This window comes from Chinchilla lanigera, unplaced genomic scaffold (genome assembly GCF_000276665.1).
Source record: "Chinchilla lanigera isolate Chin_1 unplaced genomic scaffold, ChiLan1.0 scaffold00010, whole genome shotgun sequence".
In the NCBI taxonomy this organism is placed as follows: domain Eukaryota; kingdom Metazoa; phylum Chordata; class Mammalia; order Rodentia; family Chinchillidae; genus Chinchilla; species Chinchilla lanigera.
Window position 1 is genome coordinate 4,604,330 of NW_004955411.1, and position 8,728 is coordinate 4,613,057.

Below are 8,728 nucleotides of genomic sequence, written 5' to 3' on the forward strand. Positions count from 1 at the left end.
AGTAAAAAAGGAGAAACAAATAAAACTATCTACATGTTTTCCAGGGATGTATACTTACTAAATTATAAAGAAAAGCAAGGAAATGTTGATCACAGAGCAAAATAACTGTTCTGTTTGGGACCAAAGGGGACAGTCATGGGTGGGGGTTGTGCGTGTTTCTCAAGACGGATGATGACCCGTTTCTCTACCTGAGAGGAGTTTACCAGGAAACCTCGAACTATTCATATGTATTTAATATACTCATCTTTTCCATGGGACATATTTCACAATAAAGTAAACAAAAAACAAATGTTAAGTCCGCATGAAAATTGCACATTAATGTTCATAATGGCATAATCCATAATAAAGAAAAAGTGGAAACAGACCAAAGGTGCAGTTTGTGAAGAGATTAACAGTTGTGGTATATCCACATGCCATAGCACTGTTATGTAATAAAAGCTAATAAACTACACAATTTAACATGGTTGAGTTTTAGAAAAACTGTGCTAAGTGAATGGAGCTAAATGGATAAGGATCATAGTCTCTTGAAATGCAATATCTATAAAAGGCAAAAATATTGAACATAAATGTAGATCAAAGGTTGATGGAACTTAAGGTAAGAAAGAGGACTGACATTTTGGGGACAGGAGAACTTTCTGGATGGTGGAAAATATTTGAAAGATTATAATTGCACACATAACTCTTTACATTTACTGAAAATCAGGGATTTTTATGTTACAAAAATCAGGGATTTTTATGTCAATAAAATTAGACCTCCAAAAAGCTGTTAAACAGAGAAATGGATGCCAATGAGTAGCAAGTGGCCTTTTCCAGAACCCAGGCGACATGACGCTCTTTGTCTGTCTCTTGCTGGGTCAGCCCACCTTGCTGAGGGTGTCCGTGCAGGAGGAAGGGCGGCAGTGGAGCCAGCAGTGGGCAGAACAGAGAATGGGGCTCTGGGGGTTGGGGGCCTCAGCTATGTTCACACGGACTGAGGCACCTGAGCTCATGACGCCTACCTTTCCAGTGGCCTCTCCGCAGTCCAGCCTTTGTCTGTTCCTCTAGGGCACAAGGGGAAGTGAAATGGGGCCAGACTGGGTTCCGACTCTCAAAGACACAAAGAGCTGAAGGTACAAGGACGAAGCCCTGAAGAGTGCTCCTGACAGCGGGGTGGCGGCTCCCAGGAGACAGCAGACGAGTGGAGGAGTCACCTCCGACCTCCCTGGAGGAAAACATCAAACAAGAATGTTAGTATCAATGAAACATCATCTCTGTGATCACCGCAGGCCTATAAAGAGCATTTGATAAACTGAGATAAACATCTAAACTTCAGGGCAGCTTTAAAAGGGGCTGAGATTTTATGTGTTTATTTCTTGAGTTTTAAGACGCTTTGACATGGGTGTATTGAAAGTCATGTGTGTTAATTTTATTTAAAGTTTCACGAAGCCTTAGTGATCATATCATATTGCCCCATCCTCATTAAATATGTCATACTTTATAGTTTTAGAATTTCTCTTTAAATGCAATGTTTATTCATCCCCATAAATCACAGCCCTAAATGGACTCCTAAAAAGCTAATATTCTGCTGCAAAACAATGAGATAAAACAGGGCCTCTAGGCTCTGGATTGCACCAGGCTTCTCAAGTGTGAAGTCTAATGCAGGGCTGGGGGCTCAGTCCATCCTTCATAGCTATCACCAGATACATGGAGAAGCAAAGCATCTGGACCTCCCCACAACTGCTCTGCCTGCGGGTGGGACCCCCATGGCTGGGGGCGGCTCAGGTGGAGCAGACACCAGGCATACCCGCATACTGCTGGTGCCCTGCTGGCCCCTTCTCTAGAAGGTGCAGCAGCCAGGAACTTGCCTCTGGAGGTTTCTCCTGTCCTCCCTAACACTGACAATACTACGTCAGCCTGGAGTAAGAGGGCCCCGTTCCCACTCCGTCTGGTATTTTGGCCTTCGCAGCAATGCTGGTGGTTGACAATGCTGGCTGGTGGATCCCTCAAGATAAGGAAGAGCCTCACCAGTTCTTTGAGTCTGTCCTCCCGTGTATGCACCAGAAGTTTTTGATGGTTTAAACAAGATCAACCTCTCTTCCAGGGTTCCCTCCTGCTGTACCTCTACTTCTTCAGCTCAGCAGCATGATCTCTTCACGATGTGAAGAAAGTGCAGAAAAAGTCCCTGTGAGGAGGAAATTCGAGCCCCCCAGTGTCACCCCAGTGTCACCCCAGTGCTTTGCCTTCCCTCTGGCTTGCCAGGCTTCCCCTGGTGCTCAGTGTGGCTTCCCACTGCCCATCATCACCCTCCAGGGCCCCTACGCCTGTGCTTCTTGCCAGGCCAAGACCCTATAACCTGCTTCCTCCTTTCCAGAACCCCTTAGTCCCAGGAAGAACCTCTGGCAGGAAGAAGGGCCAATTTCTGCTACTCTCCTACTTCCTCGAGGTGTGTGCTGTCCCCCTCGGCCTCCTGCCAGTGGAGGTCTCGGGATGTGCACCAGTGGCTTGCTTGTCATCACGAGCTCCTCAGGGGAAAGCTCCATGGACAGCTCTTTGGACTGCAGGGCTTCCCCAGGGAGCAATGACCCGGGCTGACACAGAGCCCAGCACCTGCCCCAGCCATGGATGAAATGTAGGCAGTCCTTGGGCAGCACTGCCTTGGGAGCCAGGGGCAGGCCAGTGCAGGCGTTAGGGGCAGCGGTGATGGCCATGCTGCTGACAAGATGCCTTCACTTTTAGGTAGCAAAAGAAAGAAAGAAAGAAGGAAAGAAAGAAAGAGGAAAGAAAGAAAGAAAGAAAGAAAGAAAGAAAGAAAGAAAGAAAGAAAGAAAGAAGAAAGAAAGAAGAAAGAAAGAAGAAAGAAAGAAGAAAGAAAGAAAGAAAGAAAGGAAAGAAAGAGGAAAGAAAGAAAGAAAGAAAGAAAGAAAGAAAGAAAGAAAGAAAGAAAGAAGGAAGGAAAGAAAGAAACAGGAAAGAAAGAAAGAAAGAAAGAAAGAAAGAGAGAGAAAGAAAGAAAAAGCAAGAAAGAGAAAGAAAAAGAAAAAGAGCAAAAGCACAAGGGCCAAGTTTTGTGTAAAGGAATGTCCTCACCTCCCAGGATAAGAGGGGCCACTGCCATCTGCCTCTGTCCCCTCTGGGTGGAAACGGCAGCCAGCAGTACAGGGCAGCGTGATGAGGGCTGGGTGAGGACAAGTCACAACACTGCCACCGTCCACTGTTGGGATGGCCAGAGCAGATGGTCCAGGCCAGGCTGAAGCAACGGGCGCTGATTCCCCTGGCCTGGGCTTGCAGGTTGGTGCCTGTGCCTCCTGGGCTTACGAATGCCTCCGCCGCCCTGTGTCCTGGCGTGGCCTTTCCCTAGCACGTGCCTGCCCGGTGTTTCCTGTGTACCCTAAGGAGGACCTGGTTGGATCATACCAGGCCTCTCCAGTGGCCTCATTCTAGCTCAGCCATCTTTTTAAAGGACTGTCCCTAAATACTGTCATTTCTGGAGGTGCTGGGGTTAGGACTTTGTCATAGGATGTTGGGGGCCAACATTCAGCCCACCACACCCTCGCACTGACAGTCTCAGGGAAGGGAATGACGTCCTTGTAGGGAAGCTTGGATAGCTTCTTTGGAGATTGGGGGAGTTGGAAAATTGGAGTTGAAGTCGTGGTTCAGCAAAACCACCAGTGCCCTAGACGGGAAGAGAAAGCATGACGGCCACGTAGCCAGGAGTATGTATTACTCATTTCTTCATGTGTTCACTCTAGCTCCTTAAGACAAGCGCAGAGCACGGGCAGAATGCTGCCAGGCTGGTGCTCCTGAGTTCACTCCAACACCTTCCTGCTGGTTTGGTGGGTTTTCCCCATCTTGCGCACCGTCTGGACTGGAGACCTCTGCTGGAGCCACAGCTACAGGTGCAAGTGCCGCCTTTGTTCCCTCAGCCTCTGCCTGGCCCAGGGAGATGGCCCTGGCATAACACCCTCAGCTCAGCTCCTGGCCCTGCTGAGGGTCTGCAGCAACTGCCCAGACCTGCAGAGCTCTGGTGCAGGACACCGCTCAGCAAGGACACCCAGGCCAGCTCAAAGCCAGGAGGAGCTCCCGGGACCAAAGCATCCACGGAGAGCCTGGGTGGCAGCTAAGGCTACGTAGTGGAATCGGACAGGGGGAGGAAGAACAGAAAGAATTTTCTGTGATCTTCCTTTTAAAACATACCCAAAGCTATTGCTTATCCATCTCTCTAAGACCTTTGCAAGATTTCTGGAGGACAGATTTTGAGCAGTTAATTACAGGCTACATAGTAAACTACTGAGAAATCAAAGAATAAAGATCATTTTCTCTGAATGTCCTTTCCCTTCCTAAGCACACTCTGCTATGTAAAATTGGAAAATAGACAGAGAGGAGCTGAACCACCTCAGAGTGGAAGTTTGCAAGGACACCCATAAACACGGAGCACAGTCATTCAGGAGCTTGACAACTTGATAAGCAATAAAACCAACTTGTTTTAATCCCTTCCCTTTATGGCTAGCAACATATTTTTTCTTGACCTTATTGAACATGTGCAATTCCACTTTCTGAATTGTTTACCCATGTTTTTACTCTTTGAGAAAGGTGGAGTTCATACACTACTCCAGCTTTCTGTAAACAACTTTGTTCATTTAGAGTATTGGCTCTACCTTCTGCATGTGTTTGAAATACTTCTCGGGCTGAGGGTGCAGCTCAGTGCTGGAGCACTTGCCTAACTTTTGTGAGGCTGTGGGTTTAACCACCAGAAGCAGAAAGAAAAGAAATACAATTTGTGTTTTAATTTTATTTTGCTTAATTGAGGGCTATTTTCCTCTTCATAATATAAAAGTGCTTCTAAAAAGTCATGGTTTTTCACTTTTATTTGACCTTATTGTTTATTGTTGATGTTGGTGCCATGGTTAAAAAGTCTCAAGCCACCTGAATTAATGTTTACACAATTTTTTTAATTATTGTGTCGGCTATGGTGGAGGAGTATTCAAACTCTGAACTGCCAATGACTTTTTCTCAATTAATTAATTGATTTTGTTGGTTTGTAACTGACAAGGTGTAGCAATTTTCTTGTATCAGTTTTACAGTTCATTGGACTTAAAGTATAGACATAGAGTAAAAGAGATATAGTACATCTGGACATAAAAATACAAAAAACAGCCAAATGTGCCCCACTTATTTTATTTTATTTCATTTTTTGTTTTGTTTTTCTTCCAGTACCAGGAATCAAACTCACAACCTTGCGCTTGCCAGGCAGGCCCCTTTGCCACTGAGTTAAATCCCCAGCCCCTGCCCCACCTATTTTAAGAAAAAAGAATCTGGGAATATTCATCCCACAAATTGCCTCCTGCCTTGTCTAGCCCCACCCCTTCCCCTCCATCAGATAACCAGTTTTAGTTGGATATCCAACTTTAGCCTCAATTTTAGTCTATGACTGTTTTTTAATATTTTAAAATGTAGATTCATTATTAATAATATATTGTGTAGGATTTCATATTTCATTTTTTATTTCAAAGAGAGAAAAATAAGAATAACCATAAAACAGAGTTTCAAAACAAGTTAGTAGGGGAGTTACAATAATTAATACATTGCATAGTGTCTTCACAGGAATTATTCAGAGTAGAAGATATATGCATGACATCTTGCCCCAAAAATATCAGCACAAGCCTTTCTTTTCAATGAACTGAGAGAAACTGGCTGCAGAACTATCTTAACTATCTTGTGTATAAATATATTTTTTTCATTTTCCCTTCCTTCCTTTCCCCTTCCTCCAGCTCAGTTTGTCTTTTCTTTTGAATAGTTTCTTCCCAGCTATCTATTGTAAACTTTGGACTTTATCTACTCATTCAGTTTCTCACACTGGTGAGACAATACAATGTTTACACATATGGGTCTGATTTGTTTTAAATGTTATCCAAATAATGGAATCAAACCGTATAATTGTAATCATTCTAAGGCACCCTGCTTTGGACCAAACCTTGCTGCGGGGAGATCAGTCCACGGCGCTCCGCATAGCTGTCCCTCATTCCTTCTGGAGGGGTGAGAGTGGTATATTGCTACAGCATCTGGCAGTTCGTTGCTCCAGCCTTCTCTCGCTGCACGTCTTTGTTGTTTCCAGGTGTCTGTTCTCATGCCTTGAGCTCTGCAGGACTGTGACTGTCACACACATGTGTGTGCAGAGGCGCCTCTCGGTTCCTCCCCTGGAGAGCAGCTGCTGAGTCAAAGTTCATGTAGACCTACAGTGGGACTTCGTGCCAGTGCAGCTGAAGCTTCAGCAACTTACTTTCCCACCCATGGGAATAAATGTTTTCACTGCTCCATCTCCTTTCTGACTCCCCGTATCCCAGACTTTGTAAGCTTGGAAATCTGGTGGATATGAAATAGTACCTCATTGTGGTTTAATGTTCATTTCCATGATTTTAGATTCCAAATGTGTTCATATGTCTATTGAATCATCCATGTTCATCTTCTTTACATTCATATGAAAATTTTATGCACATTTTGCATTAGCTTGTCTTCTGCTTTTTGTATGAATAATGTATATATTATGGATTCCAATCTATGCCCATGACATGTGTGGCAGATCCTTCATGCCATCTTGTGTCCTGGTTATTTTGCTGTCTTTGTGGTGTGATTTAGAAAACAGAAGTTATTAATTTCATTGTATTTGAGCATATCAATCTCTCAATAGATTTTATGTCTTATTTAATAAACCATTCTCTTTCCTGAGTGCATAAATATAAATTCCAAGTTATCTTCTAATAGCATGTTTTGTCTCTGATTTTTATTGTCTTAATTACTATGTCAAGTGCATGGGATGGATTGGATTTCCCTTTATTTTTCCCTAAGGATAGCCAGTTGTCTCAGCAACAGTTCATCCTTCCTCACTGATCTGCAGAGCTAATTCTATCCTAAATTATGCCACCATAGTCTCTGAGTCTGTATCTGAATGTTTTATTTTCTTCAGGAGTTGCATCTTCTTTCCTTTACCAATGCTTTGCTGTAGTAGTTTTCTCCACAACATTTTCTATGTCTTTCGTGTACTTATTCCTAGGTATTGCTTGATTTGATCTTTAAGCAAGCGGCGCCGTGTGAACTTTCCTGAACTCATGGAGTGTCACACTGAGCCCAGTGCTCTCCACTGCTTTTCTGTCTAGTAGACATGCTGCTTTATTAATTAGAAGACTGAAAATCATTTTGAGTTTTGCAGGATGGTAGACATATAATCCTTTAAGGTTTTATTTCTTTAATCCTTGTTTATACACAGGATAAAAAATAGAAACTTCATTTCATTGCTCAAAATCTCCAAACGGTATTGGATGGAAACATGAGAATAGCTATACTTATCTCAAAGTAAGCATTTTTGACATTTTACCGTATATAATGAGATATATGGTATAGTATAGTATAGATTGCTGTAGAGTTCTGAAATGGGCTTTGTCCTATTTAGAAAACTCCCTCTGTTCTTCACATTTTGTATAATTTATTGTCTTAATATGGACATTTCTGTGAGTAAAAGGGGTTCTTTTATACAAATTCAATTCTATAAGATTTTATGTGATAAGAATTCAGTTACATCTTAAACTAGGATGGTTCTGAGTAAGATATAACAAATGGTAATAGTTATATCTATATTTTATTTATGAACAATACTTCAATCGAGTATAGGGCAAACAAATTAAGTTTATCAAACAGTATGGATTTGACTATATTCATTTTGTTCTTTCACCCATTTCTATAGTTGTATTAATTCATTTTTTCTGGTCTTGCATTCCTGGGGTAAATGGTATGTGGAAGTAGCATTTAAGTTTTATAGAACACATTTCCTATACTAGTGCAGGAGATTTTGTCATCTGTGTTCATAAGCAAGATGGACTTTCATTCTCATTTCTCAAAATACATTTGTTCCTTTTCTGAATTGGTGTTTGCTTGCTTGTCGGTTGAGACAAGGAGCTTGTCTTTCCTCCATGTTCTAATTGGCTTCAGATCAAATTATTTCTTATTTGAATGTGTCCTTCAATTTAATAGTACATTTATTTGGAAGTAGTATATTTCTTTTTCTCAAAAGAATCTTAAACTACTGATTAAATTATTTCTATAGAACTACTTGTTAATTTTGGTAAGTTTTTATATTTTATTGCCAGTTCAATGTTTTCAAACTTAATGTAATGAAATTTTTGTTCTTATTAAACTATACAGCAGTAGTTTCTTTTTAATATCCTCATAGTTTAAGTGCGCCATTTCTATACTTTTTTAGTTCATTTTGCACTTTGTTTTAAGGCAAATTTATTAGTTTTTCAAAGAATTACATTTTATCTTTTTATCTCCTCATTGTAAAATCGTTTTATCATTCTCTCAGCTTGTTGTTACATTGGTCTCCTTCTTATGTAAGCCTTCAACCCTATACATTTCCTTTGAAGTGTCATTTTATCTGAATATAACTAAATATATGTCTTACGTGCTAACATACGTTAGCTTTTCAAGATTAGGTGTTGTTTAATTTCGTCTTATGATTTCTTCAATCTATGATTTATTTTAAAATGTGCTTCTTCCACTTTGAAGATATCAATATGTAATACAACCACCATTGTTAATTCCCTACCATTTGTTTGGAACTCTGTATTGTCTGTATTGTGCTTGTGATATGTTGTAAAATGTTGTATGTCTGTTAATGTTTCCCTCCTTTTATCCTTAAAATAAAAAAAATTAAAAAAAAAAGAAATCAACCAATAACAAATGCTGGCGAGGCTGTGGA